Below are 25,204 nucleotides of genomic sequence, written 5' to 3'. Positions count from 1 at the left end.
TTATATCTAATGTTTGTATAATTTTACTGTAATTTATGGCTTTTATAATTCAATTGTATGTAATGTTTAGTATGCTTTTATGGTATATTATCCGAATAAAGTACTATTGACTGACTGACTGACCTTTGTTTTAGTGGCAGGTTCAAACCAGCGGAAACAACCACAAATCTATATTGAAGGGGCAAGCTGGGAGTTTTGGATTCTTTTAATTATTTAAGTATTACGTTTGATCGACAGAATAACTGGCAAAATATGGTCATAAATAGGGGGCTGCAGATGGAAAAGAACATTGGGGCTCTTTTTAAATTGATAAAAAGAAAGTTGGTTCTAAATCGGTTGAAGAAATAAAGAAAGTTTATGAAGCCAAAACGGTATCTGCTGCCACTTATGGAGCAGCTGTTTAGGGCACCATGGATTGCTCAAAACTGCAATGTATAGGAAACATCTTTTTGAAAAATCTAGTTTCATTGCCAAAGTCATGCTCTAACTTCAATTGTCACATGAAGACATTGACATTGTCACAAGGGAAGAGGTGTGGCGCCGCGGCCAGGGCGACTGACGCTGGAATCTGGGGACCACGGTTCGATCCCCGGCTCCGGCGGCAGATTAGCCCAGCACCATGTGACTCTGGGCAATAGCTCGCTTAATCTTCCCGACGGCCCCCAGCGCCTAGAGACCCTTACGGGTGATTGTGCGCTTTACAAAATGTGGACTTTACTTTACATGGAGCTGAGAGTTCCTTATATTACTGACAAAATTTGTATGGCGCCCATTTTAATGTGGCACTTGGTCTGGCGGAAGGAGACTCTCTACCTGATGAGGGATATCATAAATTACATTTTGAAGTTAGAAGGTGTGAGTAATATCAGCTGGTGTCACTATGTTGAATCCACCCTTAAAGCAGCTGGGTTACATCATCTTTTTATAGATCCAACAACCTTTTGGTCTATTTCCAAGAAAGATTTGAATAATCATTTAATATCTAGATTACAGGCAAGGAGGGGGGATTCTAACCTCAAGCTGTCGACAGTTAAAGCATTCCTGACGGTCCCAAGCATAATGCAAATGGATGTGAACTCAACTTATCTATCGTTCGTCACTAATTTAAAACATAGATATATTTTGGTGAGATTTCGACTAAACTATATCCCCTTGATGTTGGGTCTCCCTCGTAATATCTATGTAATTTACGAACTGCCATTTTGCACATGTGATGATCGATCTATTCAGAATGATTTGCATTTTTTGTTTTTTTGTAAATGTTATTGTGAAGAGGGGAAAAGGTTTATTCTCCCTCATTCGTAAAATGAATTTTAGACAGTGTTGTGTGGCTCTTTATTACCTGCAGTTATTACCCGACCCTTTTACATGTCCTTCATTGGTGTCCTTTTTATCTGGTCTAAAAAGATAAGATCAATTTGCCAATCTGGTATCTAACTGGGAAACCAACTTACTGAAATCTGTAAATACCTGTGTGTATATATGAATTTTTTCTTGGTAATTTTGCTGCAACCTTTGTAATTTGCGCCTATTGCAAGAACGAAAAATGTTTTATCTGTAGAACACTTATGCCGTCAATGGGTTGGCGAAAAAAAGTTATTCCTGACTGATATGTAGTCAAGACCCTGGCAGGCCAGTGAAGGATAACAGCAAGAAGGAAAAAACAGAAATAAAATATGCTTCATCTCCACATCCACGATCTGGAACAACATCTAAAAAAATTGGCTTCGACCCTCATGGAAATCAGAAAGGAAGTGAAAATGCATTTTTAAAAGGATGACTCTCACTGCTCAAGATAAATGCACTTGTCATGTGCCTGCCTCATATTGAAAGATAACCCAGGGATTTTGCACACAGTTCAACATTTCGATTGCCACTACACAGCTTCTTTCTAGACCGCATGTAACAACCCTTCTCAGTCCAAATAACTGACTAACATATCCACCACTCAAATTACTTTCATATTTCACCATACTAGTTCACCACTAATCCTGTATGGGTCCCGGAGTAGCGTGCTACTCAACAAGAAAGTGCTTCAAAGGGCAATCAGGGTAACAAGTGATTATATATATATACATATACACACACATATACATACATATACATACACACACATACATATACATACACACACACACACATATATATATATATATATACACACACATATACATATTATATATATATAGATAGATAGATAGATAGATAGATAGATAGATATACACACAAACCTTTTTTCCTCTTCTATCCTTCCGAATCCAAATAACTAACTAACCAATCCACCACTTAAATTGCTTTCATAATTCGACACTAATCCTTTATGGGTCCCGGAGTAGCGTGCTACTCACCGAAATAGCAATTTGACGCCTCGTCAGGGGTAGTAAGCGCTATATAAATTAAATTACAATACAATACAATACAATACATGGAAGTAGCCGCAGTTATAGTAAACACAATTAGTGAGTCGCACTGACTGGTTCAAACATTTAATTCAGCAAAGGACGCGAGGCAGTCAGCCACCTGCTCACCTCCCCGCCCCAGCTGCAGCATCCCGCATCGAGTGGAGGCCTGCAAGGTAAGGCATCCCCCGGCAGTGCACACGGACGCGTTCATTTTTTTAAAAGCACAAGGAGATGGCGTTGCGCATGGGCACTCACTTACGGAGTGGCAGAAAATTCCTTGTCAGCTGGAGGATGTCATTTTATGGATCTTTCTCTTTCTGCTGTGCTGGAAAAGAGGAAATGTAAAGCCAAAGGGCTTCCCTTTCTTCCCGCCGCACAGCTGCCTGGCGGGTGACGTGACGTCACACGTTGCCCTGCCGTGCGGTGTCGCTGCCCCCCTCCCACTGTGAAATTACCTCCATGTGAGCAGGCCCCGCAGTGTACATTGAGATGCATGCGCACCTGACTATTTGTGACTTAAAATGCTGCCTTAGTACACAGAGTTACGGTATTCAGTACCGGTGAGTACCGGCCCATTTAAAGCACTGGGGCTAATCGTGCAAAACCCAGAATTCATACCACTGAATCACTGTTACAAGATATATCATATTGAAACCACTTTTTCCTGCTTCGAAATGCTGTGAACCTCCTTTTTTCTATAACCTAGAACCTCCTTTTACTGGCTTGCTTTGAGGTGAACTCGCACTACAAACCCCAGAATGCATCACGTTGGCAATTAAACTCCCAGGACTAAGTCTGGTGAGTCTTACAAACATCTGTGCAAACCAGTAAGTAAATAAACTGTGTATGAAAACGTACGGAATCTCTTCTTTCTTTTCTTGCTTAACTCCCTCCCCTCCTCCAGCCGTCTCCGTCTTCTGCATCGAATGTCCCGATAAAGCCGCACAGCAGCGCTTTATAGCGCTTTCCCTGTGATGCACGCACACGTATGCCTTTCTCTGATAGGCGGATGGAAATCCACTCCCTTTGTCACAAACCACCGCTTGCTACGAGGTGAGTTTCACTTTATAAACATTTCCTAGCTCTTTTTGCACAATAGTCCCGTCTTTTATTGATGACATTGGCTGTTATTGGTCTACAGCAATTGCACTTTATGATGTTTTGCACTTTATTATGTTTCGGCTATTTTTATGTATTACCTGGTTTCTATTAATTATGACTTTTTAATGACAAAATGTATTTCATGTCTCTAAAATAAAAAATAAAAAAGAGTTTCACTTCCGTCCCAGAATTGTTTCCTTTTTTGAATGTCGGTGAATTTAGGAAAACGAAACTTGCGTAACGTTGAGGAATAGAAGGAAAGACAGAGATTCGGTTCATTATTTATTTATTTTCAGTGTAAGGTTCGCGTGCCGCTGAGCTACCCCCAACCCCTTGTCTTTGGGGCGAACATCAATGCCGCTTATCAGGCTCCATATATTCAGTTACAGATTAGTGGTGGTGGGAGATCCGACAAGTTAACATCGAGAGCCGAGCCGGGGTCGCTGCTGGCTCTAAGAGCCCGGCGGGAGCCGAGCCTTGGAAATATGTGTCACGTAAACCTGCACAAACGCAGGGGAATATGTGGCCAGGTCGCTTCAAAACTGAACAAGCATTGGCATAGCCAATAGGTCTCGCTTTTGGGACCTTATGTGTTTATCCTGAAGTTTTGGCTATGTTGTAGAGCATTGTAACTGATGTGAATTAAGTTTTAAAGTTATAATACCAAGCATTTGCAGTGCAATCGGTCTCGCATTACGAAATTTTGAGCTATTGGCATTGTAAATGACACATTTTGTATTTATGTGTTGGTTTTGAAAATAGACCCATTAATAGCATTGTCATTTACAATGCCAATAGCTTAAACTTTCGCAAATGTGACACCTATTGCATTTGTAATGCAATATGTGTTGGTAGTGAGTCAGTGAGTGAGAATGAGTGGAAGAGTCAGTCAGTGAGTGGGACAGCCGCGGTCCGTCGAGGGTGTTTCGGTAGGGCAGAGAGGTGGGGTGGGGGGTGCTAAACATCAGAGTATGGATAATTGAAGGTAAGTAAACAATTTAATTAATAAAACAAATTTCGTAGCATGCCCTGCATCGTAAAATGTGATGCAGGGTGCGCTACGAAATTCGTTTTATCTATTAAATTGTTTACTTACCTTCAATTATCCATACTCCGGTGTTTAGCACCACCCACCCTGCCCCTCTCCCACCCCGCCTCTCCGCCCCACCGAAACTCCCTCCACGGGTCGTGGCTGGAGTGGGAGAGTCAGTTACTGAGTGAGAGAGAGTGGGCGAGTCGGTTAGTGAGAGTCTGTTAGTGACAGTGAGTGAGTGAGAGAGTGGGAGAGTCAGTTAGTGAGAGAGTCAGTGTGAGTGAGAGTCAGTGTAAGTGAGAGTCTGTGTAAGTGAAAGTCAGTGTGAGTGTTAGTGAGAGTGTGAGAGTCTGTGAGAGTGTCAGTGAGTGTGATAGTCAGTGAGCGTGAGTCAGCCATTAATGCAAGACATTTGCAGGTTGGGTGAGTACTCTAAAGCTCAACTTTCATTGTGACAATGGTTCGAATATACTGCCTTTGCCACTGGGTGTTTACACACCTCTCCTCGGCTCTCGAGGACCATACAAGATGCTCTGCTGCTTGCTTCTTGTGGAAGTTCACTCACAATTGTTAAGAAAGATACAGATGTCACACTTGAACCATGAGGAGGTAACAGCATCTACCACGTGGTTCTGACAATACCTTTTCTTCCCCGGGCTCCCCAGTATTAAAAGCTACTTAAAACCACTCGCCCATACGTTTTTCACTGCACCAATTGAGTCCATCTGTTTTTAGCTGTTTCCAAGGATTGGAGGGTGGGAGGGTGGAGGGAGTTGAATGTTTTCATACATGGACTACATTTGGTCAGTGAAATCAGATTGTTTTTACAGGTTGCCATGCAGAGGGCAGTGCTGGGGTCAGGGAAGGACTGGCTGTGCCCTGAACGTCTGGCACCGGCTCTGTGTAAACACGCTTCTCCAGAGTGCGGCGTTTCACAACACTCACACCCGACACAACTACCCTGAAGTGTAACAAACAGCTCCCAAAAACAGTATGTAAAGCAACTGACTGCTGACACGTTATGTTTTGACAGTATATACAGTTTTACAGCCACAATCAGCCGGTCAGTTTCCCTCTGCAACTAGCATAGACCCGGGTCGCAATGTGGAACGTTTTTGCTTACAGGAGGTGTGAGTTTACCTTGCCCAGGAATAAAATGGAAGGTGTGAATCGGAGAAACACCCTGGTAAATCGGGCCCACTGTCCCAAGCTTTGGTAACTAAGTTGTACATGGAAAAACTTGACATATTGCTAATTTTGAAACAAGCAGGGACCTTTCTATCAGAAATGCTACGCAGATTTCAGAGAGCATGGTCTGTCTGTCCTTGATTATTTTTTGTATTCAATAACTATTTTGTCTTTTGCTCTCCAGAGGAGAGGAGCCTCTTTCCAAGAAATGATATTTTTTGTTACTCCTGATCCTCCTCCTCCTGACCTCCAGTCTAGGAGTCGCCTCCATCTCAGACATGCACTTACTTGTGTTGGCATGTGCTGTCATTTTAAACCTCAGCTGCAGACTAGACGAGGTGGGGTAGGAGGGATGCACTTGTAGAAAAACTTCACACTGGCCGCGCATGCGCGGTACAGGTTACTTTTGCGTGCCCTGCGGCTCGCACGTGCAGCCGGTGCAGGCAGTGCCTGTCCCCTTCCAGGGCTCCCGTGATGAAGAGGGAGCCCCGGCACCAAAGAGGAAGTGAAATGCAGGAGCTGAAGTCCCGGTAGAGCAGCAGATAGCAGTGCGGGGCTCCCATGCCTAAGGAGGAAGCTCCGCATCGTGCTGCCAGATATTCGGAGGAGCTGTAATCCTCCAGTACCGTGCCGCAGCCAGCTGCCACACCCGGTGAGTTTGCACGTTTCCTCTTGGCGAGGGGGGTGGCTTGGTCGTGCCGGGGAGCCGGTGTTAGAGGCGCGTGTGCGATGCGCCACACCGGGTGAGTTTGCACGTTTCCTCTTGGCGGGGGTTGGGGGGGGCTTGGTCATGCCAGGGAGCCAGTCTTAGAGGCGCGTGTACAGTGCGCGTTGACGGGCCGTGGAGCCCACGACAGAAGGGGGAGGGAAAGTGAAAGTTACTCCACGAGGCTTGCAAGGGAGACAGGAGATGGGCACAGCTCATGAGTGTACGTGGTGAACGCGCGTGTTCACCGATCCAGTCCGACCTGCAGCCTGCGCGTGCCCATCTCCTATCTCCCTTGCAAGCCCTTGAAAGCATAGTCGATGACTATAGGTCTCGCAGGCGACAATGCTTCGCGCTGCGTCGCTAGGTGTGAGACCTAAAAAGTGTTAAGCATTTTTGTTACCTTTATAAAAACTAAGACGACATTATATACAACTGAAGAACCTGATTAAAAAAATATTTTAATATAAAAATTTCTTTTATTTTTTTTTGCATTTATGTGGCACAGCTGTATTATGTGGAGTGTATTTGTTGCATTGAATAGAATGTAATTATTACATGTTTAATTATGTGACCCTGAGTAGTATTATGTGGAGTGTATTTATGTTGCATTGAATAGAGTGTAATTGTGACCTGTGATAATGTGGTACTGAGTGGTATTTTGTGGTGTGTATTTATGTTGCATTGAGTAGAGTGTTATGGTTGCAAACAAGTGGTAACCGAATAAAAGCTTATGAAATGTAATTACGTGGTGTGTAATTATGTGGTACTGAGTGGTGTTATGTAGAGTGTATTTATATTGTATTGAGTAGAGTGTAATTATGTGGCTTGTTATCACGTGGCACAGAGTGGTATTATGTGGAGTGTATGGTGCATTTAGTAGAGTGTAAATATGTGGTATAATTATGTGGTACTGTGTTGTGTTATGTGGAGTGTATTTATATTGTATTCACTTAAGTGTAATTATGTGGCGTGCCCCGCCCACTCGCCACATTTAAATGAGTACCCGCACTACTTTTTTCCCATTTAAAGCACTGGGTACATCCTTAAGGGACTGTCAGCCTCGTGGGGCAGCTCAGGCCATGGAGGGGGTGAGGCAGATGACCCAAAGGGGTGAGGGGTGTGTTACAGGTATGAGGGTCAGGATGTGCCTGATGATATGGCCAAGGGAGGGATCAGGTAAAGAGTGGAGTCATGAAGTCATGAAGCAGGAACTGGTTCCGGACTCCTTCAAAGAGTAGGGAATGCTTGTATGGTGTCCTGCAAGGGTCAGCCTCCCTGCGAAGTGCCTGCACTGTGACCCATGTCCCTAAAGAGAGGCCGCAAAGCCACAAACACTGACACATTGTGAATGTGCCTGCAGGGGTTATGCTACGCTTATAGAAAACAGCAATTGCCTTTTGCAACCTATCAAAACACCCCTAAAACAGCTACTGTACTGCATATGTTAACTGGTCGGCAGGATGCAATTTATTCCCCAAATATGGTCTATAAGGTACACAACAAAAACAGCTGTTACAGATGGGACTGGTGAAGCTAAGGGTAACTAAAATAGAATACAATGCGTCAAAAGCACATCACTGTGGAATTACCCGGCACAGGCACCTTGTACAACCAAACAGCATTTGGGTCAGCAGAGATAAGTCATGTGTGATCGCGAGTGAACTCCCGCCATGACCAAACAGTGAAAAAAGTAGCCTCCCTATCGCCACATCCTGCCGCCGGGAGGGGCTTTGCTAATTGTTGAGGAGGGGACCTCATGCAGTCTGCTAATGAGGACAGCTGGAACCCAGCAAACAAACTCCCTTCGAGCCAGAAACCTCTGATGAAGTCCCCACAACAGCTTTCTAATGCGTGCCCCCTGCTTTGCCTGCGACAACTCGGAGTTCAACGTACACAGCAGATGCAAGACTATGTATTTTAGTCTAGAGTATTTTTTTCCTACAGTGGACCTCGAATCAGCAAGTTGGTGGGGGATTGTAGGAAATTCTGTAAATTAAAAGCAAAGAATGCACTTTACCGCCACTTCACCACAAATTCTGGAGAGAAAAGTGAGGAAGAGGAGCCCCCGGCAGCAGGGGGAGGAGCGCACGCGCCTCGCACGGCACGAGGGGGGCTGCACGATTCCCTTGCGAGAGCGATAATTGCTACCATATGACGGCGTTCGCTCCCGCAAGGGAATCGCCACATGTGCACGCGTTGCCATTGAAGGCAATGCAATGTGTCCACGTTTTAGCCTGAAAAAGGCAATCGATGGCTACAGGTCTCTTTCCTATGCAGCGCAAGGTGCATTTGTTTGACATGCGGGGTTTTATCACTGCATTGAGAAGCGTTTATTAAAGTGATGTTTTTTACACATGATCTTCGTATAGCGTGACCATATTTTGAAACAGGGCTTTAAGTGGGATGAAAAAACTGAGGGTGTCTCTCAAAGGGCGAGGCCGATTTATTTAAGGGCGTGGCTCAAAAACACCTAAACAAAAAATCTGTGCTTAGCATAGTGTATTGCCCGACTGGTATTTTGCTGTTTCTATCATTGCATCCAGATATCCAGATACAACAAGTAACATTACACCTACAACAAACTAGGACTATTAGCTTTTCCAATGGTTGTTAGTTGCATAAAACTAAATTAGGAGCAACTATGACTTTGTTGCATACAGTATTGAACACGCTTCCATTTGGAAATGATGAGGTTGTGAAAGAAGTATATAGAGTTTCTTTGACGTTACCTCAAAGGCTGCAAAGGGTGGTCCTGCTGCAGAGTTAATATTATTTTTTTCACCCTGAGAGTGAGGGTAAAAATGAAGAGTCCGATTGGGACCCGTCTCGGCTCCTGCTTTTTAGAACTGCCAGTGCTGAGCACCAACAGGACCCGGCCCACTTAAATCCATGGTTTGAAAGCTAAAAAACCAGGACATATCAGTAAAATAGAAGAAGGACTCAATTCAAAATCATTGGAGAGTCATAAAATTACTTCGCTCATCAATATAGAAACACAGTCGAGACACTAAGGAAATAAATAAAAAGTCGTTTTTAAAATCTGGTTTCATAGATGTTAGTTAATTAGCTTTCTAATAAAAGCTGCTAACTAGTACTGCATTGTAACACATCAGTCGACCCTCACTGAAAACCAGGACTGAAAGAAATTAGGTTGTTGGTTGACTAGTGTGTGAGCCCTGGTCAAACGGCAACCGCAATCCTTGTCAGGGTACGGAACAAGCCAACCTTAAATTAACCTGTGCTCAACCCTCTAGGTAGCTATGGCACAGAGCAGTCAGGCTTAACGTAGAGGTAATGTGTAAAGTAATTGTGGAACACTTAAACAGTATTAAAGTAAAAATACCACACAAAATGATCCCACACCAAGTTAGAAAAATAGAACTTTCTTTAATAAACAAATCCTGCACCAAAATGACAAAAATCCTTAATAAATAAAACAAGAACAAAATGACAAAAATCCAATCAGTAGAGCCAGAGAGATGCAATTTTAAAGATTTTAGTGAAGAGAGTGTCAAAAAGCGACAACTGTAGATATCTGGTCATGCTTACAAGTTCAGGCCGACTGCCATGGAGTGCGGGCGGGCTACAGAGATCCAGTTAGGCCTACTGAACAAAGTAGCATAATTCGTGGTTTGCCGACAATTGCGAGAATCTTCATCGAGGAAGCGTCATGCAGTTGAAGCGATGCGTCAGTTCTAAGATGAGGCAAGGCTGCGATGCACGTCATCGCTGAGGATCCCGTTAACAGGGCTTGTAACGTGAAGTCTGACGTCGAGGATGTGGCGCTCAGTTTGGGCGATGCGTGAGCCTGTGATGCGGAGTCCATCATCGAGGCTGCCATCGACGAGGGATGCAAGGTCCTGCACCGAGGATGCACGGCAGCGGTTTCAATGGGGCTGCAAAGAAGATGTAGGTTTTTGCGACGGATCCAATCCACGCAGCAGCGATGCGACGGTTCTGCTTATGTTTGTGCCGCACAGCAGAGGAAATGCGTCGGTTCCACTCGATCCACAGAGGCTGGCAGAACACCTTAAGCGTATTTCCTAGGGTCTAGGACTTGGGTTGCAGCAAGTGGCAGGGTAGAGTCACATATGGCAGAGTCCAGGTGCAGGTGCCTGTTTGAAGTCTGTTGTCTCTTTGAGGCTTCAGATCAGGAGGCCAGCATACTAGCCTCTGGAGTCACTCTGGGTTCTGAGATCAAGAGATGCACATCCAGTCCTTCTCACCAAGGCAAGAGAGCAGCAGGTCAGCACAGCAGGGCAGCAGTCCTTCAGAGTAGCAAAGTGGCAGTCCTTATGCAGCACAGTAGTCCATTTTCCTGGCAGAGTATCCACGGGTCAGAAGGATACTGAACAGTTGGTGCTTTAGGTCTAGTATTTATATCCAGTTATGCCTTTTAAGTGGGGAGAAGCTTCTAGAGGCTGGTCTTTGAAATGTTGAAGCGCCCAGCCTTCCTGGCTCTAGACTGTTATGTTACTACGAATTTCTAGAGCGCATGTTCACCCAACAGTCTCTTGGCCCGAGGTAGCTGATTCAACATTGATCCACAGTTATTGGTAGACCTGTTTAAAGAGCTGTGTCTTCAGTAGCTGTCTAAATCTAGCATAGTTAGTAGTGGTCCTAAATTCCAATGGCAATTTATTCCATGCTAAAGGATCAATGACAGAGAACCTACACCCTCCTGTCCTTGTTTTTTTTTGCACTTTGCACGAGGGGATAACAAGATAGTGTAGGTGACTTGATCTCAGTTCTCTGGTGCAGCAATATTTAATAACTCAAGATTTAACAAAGGCGGGACAGTTCATATACAATGCCTTAAAGACTGCAGCACACCTTGAACATGGTTCTCTGTACAACTGTCAACCAGTGGAGGCCCTTAGTCACCTGAGAGATATGACCATATTTATGCAAATGATATATCAACCGGACGGCCTGGTTTTAAATCAGCTGGAGCCTACACATAAGGAATTTGGGGAGAACCAAACAGAGAAAGTTGGTGTAGTCAATTCTAGACAGGACTTAAGCTATTATGACTTGGATCAAGGCATTACTAGTAAGGATTTTTTTTAATCTTCTTTATGCGTTGAAGGTGAAAGAAGCTGGAAGATGTCACAGCTCCAAACTGCTGCTTGAATGATAACTCCTCATCAGTGATGATACCGAGGCTTTTTACTGACTTTTTGGGCAGAGGAGGAGGACCCATCTCACTGGGCCAATAAGAGGGATTCCAGCGATCAATCTTTTCTTTAGTGATAACTATCTCTGTTTTATCAGAGTTTAGCTTCAAGTAGTTACTGTTCATCCAATCCCGGATGAACAGCATAGTGTCTTGAAACTGCTGTCTGGGCGTGGGGCTATCATTGATAGTAAATAACAATTGCATGTCATCGGCATAGTCAAACATACTGACTTTCTTGTTTTTAAGAGAGTTGACCATGGGGCGGATGTAGATATTAAAGAGGTGGGGAGAAAGAGAGGAGCCCCGTAGCACCCCACAATTCAATTATACCTCAGAATACCTGCAGGAGGTATGCAACTGTTTGTGTGGAGGTAGGACACAGCCCTTTCCAAGTGTAAGTGGGACTGGGCACAGCTTCTCCCTCCCATTCTGCCTGTGATGGCCCATCCAGTCACACCTAAGCTACCTCTTGTGTGTGGATGTCTAGGAGGAATACACAAAGCACAACTGTCTATAATTCCCAGTCATGTCAACTTTCTAAAAGTGGCATTTATAAAATTGTAATTTAAATTCCAACTTTACCATAAGTTGGGATTTTTCATTACAATTCTAGAGACACCAACATGTACTAGCTATCTATTCCATTTCAGAAATGGCACATATAAAAAGTAATAAGGTAACCTCAATGTTATCATACAGGACAGGTAGGCCTGGCAGTGGTGAAAAAGGAAGTTAAGAGTTTTCCACCACCAAGACATGTAAAACTTAAAAACCCATGTCCTACTATTTAAATACATTGCACCCTGCCATTTGTGCTGTCCCAGGAATATCCTTGGGGTGACATATACGTATTCAAAAGGAAGGTTTGTGCCTACCAAAAGTTTTACTTTGCCCAGTCAAATGGCAGTTAAAACCTCACACACAGGCTGCAATGGCAGACCTGAGATAAGTTCAAAGTGCTACTTCAGTGACTGCACAATCAGTGTTGCAGGCCGACTAGTAGCACTTAATATACAGGCTGTGGGCACAGGTACTGCCAGTTTACCAGGGACTTTCAAGTAAAATAAGTATGCCAGCTGGATATAAGCCAATATAGCATGTTTTAAGGAGAAAACACAAGCACTTTAGAGCAGATTAGCAGTGGTGAAGGGTGCATAGTCCTAAGGCCAGCAAAAATGAAGTCAGAAAAACCAGGAGGTCTGAAGGCAGAAAGTTAGGGGGAATACCACGCCAAGGATTCCAGATCTACCAGGGACATGAGACAAAATGTTGCTAAAATTTGCTGGGACAGCTGGTGAAAAACAGGCACTGTCCCAGGAAATCCGGGATACCTGGTCACTTTAACTTTCCCGCCCTGACAATACTATAATAACCTTTACGTCCCTCGTCCCTGCCTCAGTCATTACATCATGATGATAATGCCCCTCCCTGGACAGAAAAAAAATAGGAGGATTTATTGTAAGCACTGCCCAATCTCCTGGATGCTATGTGGTCGGTAACGTACACAGAATCCTCCTGTTATTTCTTTCTGTGCGAAAGGAAGGACACAGGGCCCGGGATGCAGTGGTAATTGAGGGCCTGTATGCTGGGCTATGGGTTCTTCATTTCCTCCTTCATGGGATCTTCCTTGGTGGAGACTGGTCGCATGGGCAGTGGTGTCAGACTTCTGGTATGGCCTCATTCTCCCGGGAAGTAGGGTCCCTTGTTGTAAACGTATCTAGGACCCTATTTAAATATTCCCGATTTATGCCCTTGTGCGGTTATATCAAATCATATCCTTATAAAGGCATAAGAATCATACCCATATTAAGTCATAGCCAATACAGTCCAAATACGGCAAGGCTACTCCCATAGACTCCTAGAAAGCACAACGCGTTCTTAAACAAACCAAGCCTCCAGCAGCCCGGGAATTCCCCCTGCTTCTGTATTGATTTGTCCTACAACTCCTGGAGTCCTGAAAGAACTGCGAGTTCTTAGTGACGTCTTATATCCAACCTTACGTCAAACTCGGCACCTTCCAGGTATAAATATACCAGCATCTGCCCTAGCAAAACACACGGTGGTTTGGAGCAGATCGGCTATCTACTTGCCCGAAGCCCTGCTGTAGCGAGTGCCGAAGGAAGCCGACCCTCCCATTGATGCACTGAGAGAGACGCTGTCTTTTCTCCTGCCGAGAAATCCAGCTCCAGTGTTTCCCTTTCACCCTTGCGGGTTGCTGGGAGATTGAGTCCTGAGAGAGAGCTGATTGGACCCTTAGAGAATTCTTAATTCAGATTCTTGGCAGAAACTATCTTAACTTAAACTACAGCTCACTTACTCCTTCCCACGTACTAGGCTTAGGTTAGGTACACCGGGGTAGGCGTATCTTAGAAGCACCAGTTGAGTACGCTTAGTCATGATTTTATCAATGTATATATTTTATCTATTTTAAACACCGTATGGCTTAGAAACCATACCATGCTTTTAGAGTATTATTTCATAATACTCCCTTTACTGTACGCACTTTAATTTATGACAAGTATTTGAGTTGTAGCAACTCACTTCTCTTGCAAGAGAAAGAAGACTGTTCAATAAATAACCTCTTTTATTTAAAACGCCCGTCTCTCTGTTTCTCTGCACTTCTGGTGAAACTAAGCATGCACGATTGACTGAGTAAAATAGTTATCTATTGTTTCTGCGACTCTGGAGATATACTCCTTATTCTGGAGGGAGCAAAGTTGTCATGTTTATGCGGTTGTCAAAAACTAATCCCTTCTTGTCTATTCAGGAAAGTTAACACCTTCTTGTTTATTCGAGAAAGCTTCTAGTGACCTCCGAGCTAGCTGGCATTCATAATTAAGTCTAACATATTCAATAGAGACCTAGTCGACCTAAGTCCTACGTCTAAACTATTGTTTATGTTATTCCAATGAGCAGAGCCTATTGGGAATATAGGAACTACACTACATGGCGCCCAACGTTTGGTAAGGCGATAATTTAACGCTAGATACTAGAGTAGCTCATTCCTGCTTTTCACACAGACCCCTTTTCCCGTAAAAACTCCAATAGACGTCTGGAGTGGGTAAAAGGTTAATATCCGCCAAAACTAAGTGGGATGAGAATCGTATGTATTAGTTTGGTTTAGTCAACGTTGAAGGATACAGTGTTCCAAAATATTGTGCACTTAATCTTTGTTTCCTTGAAACTTGCTCTGCAAACTTTCAGTCAGTAAAATGACGGGAAGTGACGACGAAAGAGGAGCGTTAGCAGCTCAACGTTTAGCGGAGGACACAAGTCTCTGGCAAGATGACCCGGATGCTATAATCATCCCAGTCAATGTAAGGAAGAGTGTAACTTACAAACCTATAAATAATGGAGTATCATCAAGAGGTGGTACAGTCATATTTGTCGTAGAGGCCCATGAATATCGGCAGACAGAGGTATTCTATTCATGGATACATTTTCCGGCAGCAAATGCTGTGACACACGATTTCCACTACTACAAAGCAGAGGAATCTCCAGCGGAATACGTTCCTTTCGAGGACGTTGAAATTCCACTAACTTACCAAGAGCATCAGCTCTGGTTTAATGGCGCCCTAAAACATCAAAATCACATTACCAGGCTCGGTCCACTAGGTAGACCAGGAGCTACATGGCCGGTTCTAGCCAGCTATACACCACATCCTGACATTGAAAAAATGTCAGACAGAGAACTTTTAGTTCAGCTAAAACAATTAATCAAAATACATAGACAATTGGTCCAATATGTCATGCGGACTTTAACAATCCAACCAGCAATAAAAATTGCACAGCACACCTCTCACCAGGGGAACACAAATAAAAATTACACAACAGACTATACAATTAGTCATTGGCAAATTACCCACAAAACGGGAACTGTTAGAACTGGGGGTCTCTAGTTGGCAGAGGTAGGTACCACTGTCCAAATAGGGACCCTTGCTTCTAGTGAGGGCGAGGAGATAACCCTCTGAGATAACCCCTGCTCCCCCTCTAGGTAGCTTGGCCCGAGCAGTCTAGGCTAACCAGAGGCAATGCGTAAAGTATTTGTACCAACACTCACAGTAACACTGTGAGAACACCACAAACTGACTCCACAACAGTTTAGTAAAATAAAGGTATTTAATCTAAACTACACAACACCAAAACGACAAAAATCCAACATACACAGTTCAAGAATATGGTTTCAAAAGAGTTCTTAAGGTTTGCGTTAAAGTTCTTCAGGTTGCGGTTAAATGAACCACAGATGCGTGAAAAGTTCACAGTTGCGTCACGTTTACTCACAGTACCTTTTAGTTGCAACAAAGTTCCAGAAGCAGAAGCTGGTGCGGTGGAAAACAAGCGATGCATTGCTCCTGAGACCCTGGGGAGGCGATGCGACAACCCCGCTGCAGCAGCGGGCGTGTTGCGACGAATCCGGTCTGTATGGGGAGGAAGGCCACTTGTATGGATTCCGGTGCGTAGGTTCCGTAGGAAGTCTGTTCTCGCAAAGGCACGATGCGACGATCTCGTAGGGGCTGCGACGATCTCCGGGGCGACGATGCGCGATCCATCAGTGATCCTCTCTTTCGCAGCTCCTCGATGCGATGGTTCTGCGACGGTGCTCGCAGCGACGTGATGCTGTCGCAAGCAAGCGGTGCGGCGATCTCACCCAGCGACGACAGGCTCTGCGACGACACTCGCAGCGATGTTCGACTTTCCCGCACCGGTCTGGTGCGTCCCGCAAACGAAGGATGCGACGGCTCTGGCAGCGGCATCAGGCGCTGCGACGATCTCGACCTTCGTAGCGGCGGGAAACTTCTCGCACTGTCGGGGATGCGCTCCGCAAGCGAGCGATGCAACACTTTTCGATTGCAAAAGTCTCTCAAGCTTAGTTTCAAGCTTCCCAGCTCAGGTACAACTTCCAGAGGCCACACAACTGGATCAAGCACTCTAGGAAGGACAGAACTCTCTCAGCAGAGTTCAGGGAAGCTGGGGGTGAAGTCCTTTTGTTCCTGGGACTTCAGAACAGGGAGCCAGCTCTTCTCAGGCCCTTGGAGATTCCTTCAAAACAGGGGACACAGCTCAACAGCAAAGTCCTTCCCCTCTCCTTGGCAGCAAAGCAACAGCAGGTCAGTCCAGCAGAGCAACAGCAGGACAGTCTTCCTTCTTCAGTTTCAGCTTTCTCCTTGGCAGAGGTTCCTTCTTGATTACAGGATGATCTAATTTTCTGTTGTCAGGGGTCCTGTACTTATACCCCTAAAGTCTTTGTTCTCTCTGTGCATGTGGGCCCTGAGCCCGGTCTGAACCAGTTCTGGGTGTTTCCTGAGTACTTTGTTTTTTTGGCTTCTTCAGTCCTTTCAGAGTGAGGGGCAGGGTCGTCAGCCGCCCAGCAGGAGGTGGAGCCAGCATTGTGTAAGGCAGGCACAGCCCTATTCAGGCCCAGGTGCTAACTCCTCCCACCACTCTAGTTGCAAATGCAGTCATTCAGCCTAGGGCTGACTCAGCCAGCCTCCTGGGGAATCCCTAGCCCCTGTCACTCTCAAACCAGACAGTCAATACACAAACAGGCCACAGCACACAGAAGGGTCAGACAAGAGAACAGCAACTTTCTAAAAGTGCTGTTCTCAAACACAGGATTTAAAAACAACCTTTCCTAAAAGATGTGTTATTAAATTCTGAGTTCAGGGATATTAGATACTTATGTCCTATTTTGTTCCTATGAGAAGAAATGCTGTTAACCACTGTAGCCAGCATCCCCCATGTTAATCTATGGCGCAAGATAGCCTTACAATAGTGAAAACGAAAATGGCTGCTGTTAGACTTGGCTGTCTCTAGTTGGCAGAGGTAGGTACTTCTGACAAATAGGGACTCACCTCCTCTAGTCAGGGCAAGGGGATCACACACTTAGATAACCCCTGCTCACCCCCTTGGTAGCTTGGCAAAGCAGACAGGCTTATCTCAGAGGCAGTGCGTTAAGCATTTATGACCACATACAGTAATAAAGTGAATACACTACAAATGGAGACGACACAGTAGTATTATAAAAATAAGGATTTGTATATAAGGTTTAGCACAAGACCAAATAACGACAAAAATATACCACAGTCTTAATAAATACTTTTGGAAGGGAAAAATAATAGTTCAAGGTAGTTTCTTCTTAGCACAAAGTCTTTAGTATCAAAAGCAACTCTTCTTCTCTAAACCACAGTTCTTGGCAACCATGTAACCCACACGGGAGTCACACGACGTCGAGGCAAAGTTAATCCAAAGGTTCGGCGTCGACCGCGAGGAGCGCTACGTCGAGCCCGGAGTCGAACAGAACCCCACAACACAGTACTTTGGAAAAGCGAAGCACACTATGATCAGCGGCGTCGAGATGTCCGGCGTCGCGTCTTCGGCGTCGATCCGGCCTCGGAGTCGGGGCAACCTGCAGCGGCGTCGACAGATGTCAGGCAGGAGCAGCGCTCACAAGGCGAAGCAGGATACGGCGTCGTCGTCGATGTCGATGATGTTGCAAGAGTGAGCAGCGTCGAGAGGGCTCGGCTTCGATGCGATCAGCGGCGGCGTCGACACAGGGTCACTTGGAGCTGGAGCTGAACTCGCTACTCACTGGCGTCGCTACTGGCGTCGATCGGGCCCGGCGGCCGGCGTCGAGGAAGCGGGACACTGGAGCCGTTACTCACGATGTCGAGCTGGATTCGGCAGCGTCCGTCGGCGTCGAGATTGCTGGATTCTTTCAGAGGTGCTGGATTCACAAGTTCCAGCAAACAGCACTTTAAGCAGATGAAGTCCTTTAGCCCTGTGACTTCAACAGGAGGCTGGCACTCTTCCAGCCCTTGGAGATTTTCCTAGCAAAGTCTGAGAGTACACACACAGTTCCTCTCTCCTGGTTCCTTGGCAAAAATAAAGAAGCAATGCAGGATTCCCCCCAGCAAACAGCACACTGGCAGAAGGGGTAGGCAAGTCCTTGGATCAGCAGGCTTCTTGTCCTTGGTTTCAGGGTTCCTTGTCAGAAGTGATCTAAATTCTTGGTTCAGGGGTCCTTCTCTTATACCCCTTTTTGGCTTTGATCCCTTTGTCCATCCCCCATCCTGGGTCTGTTGTGGGTGTAGCCAGGCAGAAGCACCTGGCCTATTCACTGTGCAGGGCTGGGTCCTCAGACGCCCAGCAGGAGGTGGAGCCAGCATTGTCACTGGCAGGAGCAGAGCTATCGGCCTCCTGGTAGGAGGTGGGGCCAGGATCGTCCCTGGCAGGCACAGAGTCATCAGCCGCCCGGCAGGAGGTGGAGCCAGCATTGTATTAGGCAGGGCAGGCTATCAGGAGCTACTCTTCCCCTACTCTCAATGCAAATGTCCCACTCATCCCACACTGACTCATTCAGACCTCTGGAGCCACCCAGCTCCTGTCACACACACACCAAACCAGCAGAAACCAGAAATAGTTAGACAAGAAAATAGCCACTTTCTAAAAGTGCTATTTTCAAACCCAGAGTCCAAAAACCATCCACACAAACGGATGCGTGATTAAACCCCGAGTTCAGGGATACCAAACTCGACATTGCACCATGCTCCCCGAGCCAGCTAGGATTATAACATTAATAATCCTGGCAGCCCATTCTAACTAATGGAGAGCAGGTTACCTTACAATAGTGAAAAATGAATATGGCTGTAATTCACTATTAGGACATGCCAACTTGGTCAGGCTTGTCTTACCTTATACTTACAATGCACCCTGCCCGTGGGCCTACCATAGGGGTGACTAACATGAAGTTAAGGGAAGGTTTAGGGACTGGCAAGTAGGTGTACTTGCGCAGTCTGCGTGACAGTACTAGACTGCACGTAGGTCTAGCAATGGCAGACCTTTAGACATACTTTTACTAGGCCGCTCTTGTGGGTGGCACAACATGTGCTGCAAGCCCACGAGCAGCATTTGTATTTACAAGCCCTGGCACTCCTTGTGCACTAGACTAGGAACTGACAGTAAACCAAATAAGCCAAACATGGAATTCAATCAATACAGTAATTTTACATAGGGAGCACTTGCACTGTGGGACTGATCAGCAGTGGCACAGTGCCCAAAGCATTACACCAGCAAAAACATCGTAAACAGAGGAGGCAAACAGAAAAAATGGAGGAGAGACTCAAGCCAATGATGTCAGGTCTAACACGTGTCCCCTCCAGCTGAAATGTGGGGAGAACTACCCTTGACCTAGGGAGTCCTCATCACTAAGGCGGAAAAATCTGGACAGACCATCAGCATTGGCGTGATCTGTGCCAGGGCGGTGTTCCACCGTGAAGTTCATCCCCTGTAGGGAAATGGACCACCTCAACAGCTTTGGATTCTCACCCCTCATCTGCATCAACCATCTGAGGGGCCTGTGGTCTGTCTGAACCCGGAAGTGAGTCCCAAACAGGTAGGGTCTTAGCTACTTCAGCGCCCAGACCACAGCAAATGCTTCTCGCTCTATCGCACTCCACCTGCGTTCCCTGGGAAGTAACCTCCTACTGATGAAGGCTACAGGTAAGTCTCGGCCCTCTTCATTCACCTGAGCTAGAACAGCCCCCACGCCATGCTCTGAAGCGTCCGTCTGGACAACAAATTCTTTAGAAAAGTCGGGTGCCTGGAGAATGGGTGCTGTACACATTGCAGTTTTCAGGGTGTCAAAGGCCGTCTGACAGGCGTCAGTCCAGTTCACATTTCGTGGCTGCTTCCTGGAAGTCAGCGAAGTCAAGGGGTGCACAATGTTACCATAATCCTTGACAAACCTCCTGTAGTAACCCGTGAGTCCTAAGAAGGCTCTCACCTGAGTTTGGGTTTTGGGCGGTGCCCAAGCCAGGATGGTATCTATCTTGGGTTGCAGGGGGGCCACCTGGCCGCTCCTTACTTGGTGCCCCAAGTACACCACAGAACCCTGCCCAATCTGGCACTTACTGGCTTTGATTGTGAGGCCTGCTCTGCGCAGGGCCAGCAACACTTCCTGGAGGTGGCGCAAGTGTTCCTCCCAGCTGGCGCTGAACACTGCGATGTCGTCCAGGTAGGCGGCACTGAAATCCTCCAGTCCAGCCAAGACCTGGTTGACCAACCTCTGGAAGGTGGCAGGGGCATTCTTCATCCCAAAGGGCATAACCCGGAACTGGTAGAGCCCATCTGGTGTGGAGAATGCTGACCTCTGTTTTGCCCCATCAGTTAAGGCGATCTGCCAGTACCCAGACGTTAGATCAAACGTACTAAGGTACCGGGCATCCCCCAACCGATCTATGAGCTCATCAGCTCTGGGGATGGGGTGCGCGTCAGTCTTGGTGACTGAATTGAGTCCTCGGTAATCCACACAGAACCGAAGTTCTGGTGAAGCACCAGGCTTCTGCAGCCTTCGGGACCAAGACCACTGGGCTGGCCCAAGGACTGCTAGAGGACTCAATCACCCCTAAGGCAAACATCTTGGAGACCTCCTCCTTAATGTATGCTCTGACCTTGTCAGTCACCCTGTAAGCCTTGTGCTTCACAGGAGTGCTGTCCCCGGTGTCCACATCTTGGACACACCAATGAGTGACACCAGGAACCAAGGAAAACAGGTCAGGGAATTGTCCCAACAGTTGGCGACAATCCTGCTGCTGCTCAAGGGTCAGTGTGTCAGAGAGGACAACACCATCCACTGACCCATCTTGCTCTTTTGCATACAGGAGGTCAGGAAGAGGCTCACTCTCCTTCTCCATTCCAGCATCTGTAGCTAGGAGCATGCCCACTTCGGGCCTTTCTAAGTGGGGCTTTAACCGGTTGACATGCAGGACCCTCAAGGGGTTCCTGGGAGATTTCAAGTCCACCAAGTAGGTGACATCGCTCTTCTTCTCCACAACCTTAAACGGTCCAGTCCATCTGTCCTTGAGCGTACAAGGTTCCACAGGGGACATGACCCAAACTTCCTGACCAGGCTGAAGCTCTACCAGAGTGGCATTCCGGTCGTACCACCGCTTCATCTCCTCCTGGCTGGCCTCCAGATTTGCCTGAGCAAGATCTCTGAAGCGCCTAGTCTGGTTCCTAAAGGCCAGCATGTAACTGTATACATCCTGGGGAGGTTTCCTGGGAGATCGCTCCCAGCCTTCTTTGACCAGACTCAAAGGTCCTCTTACCGGGTGACCATACAAAAGCTCAAAGGGGCTGAACCCTAGAGACTTCTGTGGCACCTCACGGTAAGCAAACAGTAGGCATGGCAAGAGGACGTCCCATTTCCGCCTCATTGGTTCTTCAAGACCCATGATCATGCCTTTAAGGGTCCGGTTGAATCTCTCAACCAGCCCATTTCCTTGAGGGTGGTAAGGAGTGGTGAATTTGTAGGTTACCCCACACTCCTTCCACAGAGACTTCATATAGTTAGAAATGAAGTTGGTGCCCCGGTCTGACACCACCTCTCTGGGGAACCCCATGCGGGAGAAAACACCCATCAGTGCCCGTCCCACCACGGGGGCCGTCACTGTTCTGAGAGGGATGGCTTCCGGGTACCGTGTGGCATTGTCCACCAAGACCAGGATGAACCTGTTGCCCAGGGCTGTCTTGGGGTCCAGGGGCCCAACAATGTCAATCCCCACCCGGTCAAAGGGGGTACTGACCACTGGAAAAGGTTGGAGGGGAGCCTTCTGCTTCCTTCCGCTTTTCCCACTTGCCTGGCAAGTGTGACAAGTCTTACAATGGATGTCTACATCCCTTCGCATCTGAGGCCAATAAAAATGGGTGACAAGCCTGTCATAGGTCTTGTCCTGCCCCAGATGTCCAGCTAAAGGAACGTCATGAGCCAAACCCAGTAGGAAGGCTCTGAAGCGCTGGGGTACCACCAGCACACGGGCTGACCCAGGCTCAGCAGCCTTAGGCTCACTATACAGGAGGTCGTTCTCCCAGTAGACAAAATGTGATCCTGACTGATCACCTGTGGATTGGGCTGAGGCCTGCTGCCTCATACCCACAAGAGAAGGGCACACTCTCTGTTCTGCACAAAATTCTTCCCTGGAGGGACCACCATCCTGCTGCCAGTGGGTCAGCTCGGGCAGGTCTCCCAGTTCAGCAACTTGTTCCCCTGTGGGCTCCAGGGCATCCCCCTCAGGGTCTACCTCCTCCTGGACCACGGGAACTATGGGGGCCAGTTTCCCGCGCCTCCTGCCTCTTCTCTTCACAGCTGGGTCCTGGGCCATACTTTCAGAGGACACATGGCCATTCACTGGCACCTCCTCATCCCCTTCCCCTGTCGGTACCACCACCGGATCAGAGGGGTCTCTGGACTCTAACCAGGCCTCTAAAGCTTTGAAATACTCTGGCTTCCTGGAGAGGCCTTTGGTAGGAACTTTAAACTGCTTGCAAAAGTATTTCAGCATCCTTGCGGAGTAGTCGTCGATCTTACTCCTATCAAACTCCTCTACCTCAACAACAAGGGGAGTGATTCCGGTATCACTCATGGTCAAAACTGGCAATGTTAAAAAAAATCAAGCTTCAGAAAAGCGGAGAACAAAAATAGAATCCTTCCAAATTAGATTGTGGCTGCGCTATGGTCTGCTTTCACTATGTAGCGCACACTAATCACTGCACATGGGTCATAAATGCAAAGTTCAAATCCCACCGCTGACCCACCAATGTTAGACTTGGCTGTCTCTAGTTGGCAGAGGTAGGTACTTCTGACAAATAGGGACTCACCTCCTCTAGTCAGGGCAAGGGGATCACACACTTAGATAACCCCTGCTCACCCCCTTGGTAGCTTGGCAAAGCAGACAGGCTTATCTCAGAGGCAGTGCGTTAAGCATTTATGACCACATACAGTAATAAAGTGAATACACTACAAATGGACACGACACAGTAGTATTATAAAAATAAGGATTTGTATATAAGGTTTAGCACAAGACCAAATAACGACAAAAATATACCACAGTCTTAATAAATACTTTTGGAAGGGAAAAATAATAGTTCAAGGTAGTTTCTTCTTAGCACAAAGTCTTTAGTATCAAAAGCAACTCTTCTTCTCTAAACCACAGTTCTTGGCAACCATGTAACCCACACGGGAGTCACACGACGTCGAGGCAAAGTTCGGCGTCGACCGCGAGGAGCGCTACGTCGAGCCCGGAGTCGAACAGAACCCCACAACACAGTACCTTGGAAAAGCGAAGCACACGATGATCAGCGGCGTCGAGATGTCCGGCGTCGCGTCTTCGGCGTCGATCCGGCCTCGGAGTCGGGGCAACCTGCAGCGGCGTCGACAGATGTCAGGCAGGAGCAGCGCTCACAAGGCGAAGCAGGATACGGCGTCGTCGTCGATGTCGATGATGTTGCAAGAGTGAGCAGCGCTCACGGCGTCGAGAGGGCTCGGCTTCGATACGATCAGCGGCGGCGTCGACACAGGGTCACTTGGAGCTGGAGCCGAACTCGCTACTCACTGGCGTCGCTACTGGCGTCGATCGGGCCCGGCGGCCGGCGTCGAGGAAGCGGGACACTGGAGCCGTTACTCACGATGTCAAGCTGGATTCGGCGGCGTCCGTCGGCGTCGAGATTGCTGGATTCTTTCAGAGGTGCTGGATTCACAAGTTCCAGCAAACAGCACTTTAAGCAGATGAAGTCCTTTAGCCCTGTGACTTCAACAGGAGGCTGGCACTCTTCCAGCCCTTGGAGATTTTCCTAGCAAAGTCTGAGAGTACACACACAGTTCCTCTCTCCTGGTTCCTTGGCAAAAATAAAGAAGCAATGCAGGATTCCCCCCAGCAAACAGCACACTGGCAGAAGGGGTAGGCAAGTCCTTGGATCAGCAGGCTTCTTGTCCTTGGTTTCAGGGTTCCTTGTCAGAAGTGATCTAAATTCTTGGTTCAGGGGTCCTTCTCTTATACCCCTTTTTGGCTTTGATCCCTTTGTCCATGCAGGGGAAATTCCCCCCATCCTGGGTCTGTTGTGGGTGTAGCCAGGCAGAAGCACCTGGCCTATTCACTGTGCAGGGCTGGGTCCTCAGACGCCCAGCAGGAGGTGGAGCCAGCATTGTCACTGGCAGGAGCAGAGCTATCGGCCTCCTGGTAGGAGGTGGGGCCAGGATCGTCCCTGGCAGTCACAGAGTCATCAGCCGCCCGGCAGGAGGTGGAGCCAGCATTGTATTAGGCAGGGCAGGCTATCAGGAGCTACTCTTCCCCTACTCTCAATGCAAATGTCCCACTCATCCCACACTGACTAATTCAGACCTCTGGAGCCACCCAGCTCCTGTCTCACACACACACCAAACCAGCAGAAACCAGAAATAGTTAGACAAGAAAATAGCCACTTTCTAAAAGTGCTATTTTCAAACCCAGAGTCCAAAAACCATCCACACAAACGGATGCGTGATTAAACCCCGAGTTCAGGGATACCAAACTCGACATTGCACCATGCTCCCCGAGCCAGCTAGGATTATAACATTAATAATCCTGGCAGCCCATTCTAACTAATGGAGAGCAGGTTACCTTACAATAGTGAAAAACGAATATGGCTGTAATTCACTATTAAGACATGCCAACTTGGTCAGGCTTGTCTTACCTTATACTTACAATGCACCCTGCCCGTGGGCCTACCATAGGGGTGACTAACATGAAGTTAAGGGAAGGTTTAGGGACTGGCAAGTA

The 25,204-nt window shown here is 47.0% G+C and overlaps 1 protein-coding gene across 1 annotated transcript in view; it reads right to left on the bottom strand.

The window, feature by feature from the left end:
• LOC144821560 (uncharacterized) overlaps window positions 1-3,276 on the bottom strand; it is a 99,568-nt gene extending 96,292 nt beyond the window's left edge. Inside the window, exon 1 of the mRNA XM_078678746.1 lies at window positions 3,261-3,276. The gene's annotated coding sequence lies outside the window, so the exon portion shown is untranslated. The remainder of the gene's footprint in view (window positions 1-3,260) is intronic.
• Between the last annotated feature and the right edge of the window lie 21,928 nt (window positions 3,277-25,204).

The sequence above is a fragment of the Lissotriton helveticus genome, chromosome 2_2 (assembly GCF_964261635.1).
Source record: "Lissotriton helveticus chromosome 2_2, aLisHel1.1, whole genome shotgun sequence".
In the NCBI taxonomy this organism is placed as follows: Eukaryota; Metazoa; Chordata; class Amphibia; order Caudata; family Salamandridae; genus Lissotriton; species Lissotriton helveticus.
The sequence above is the reverse complement of the archived record's forward strand: the minus strand, read 5'-3'. Positions and strand labels throughout refer to the sequence as shown.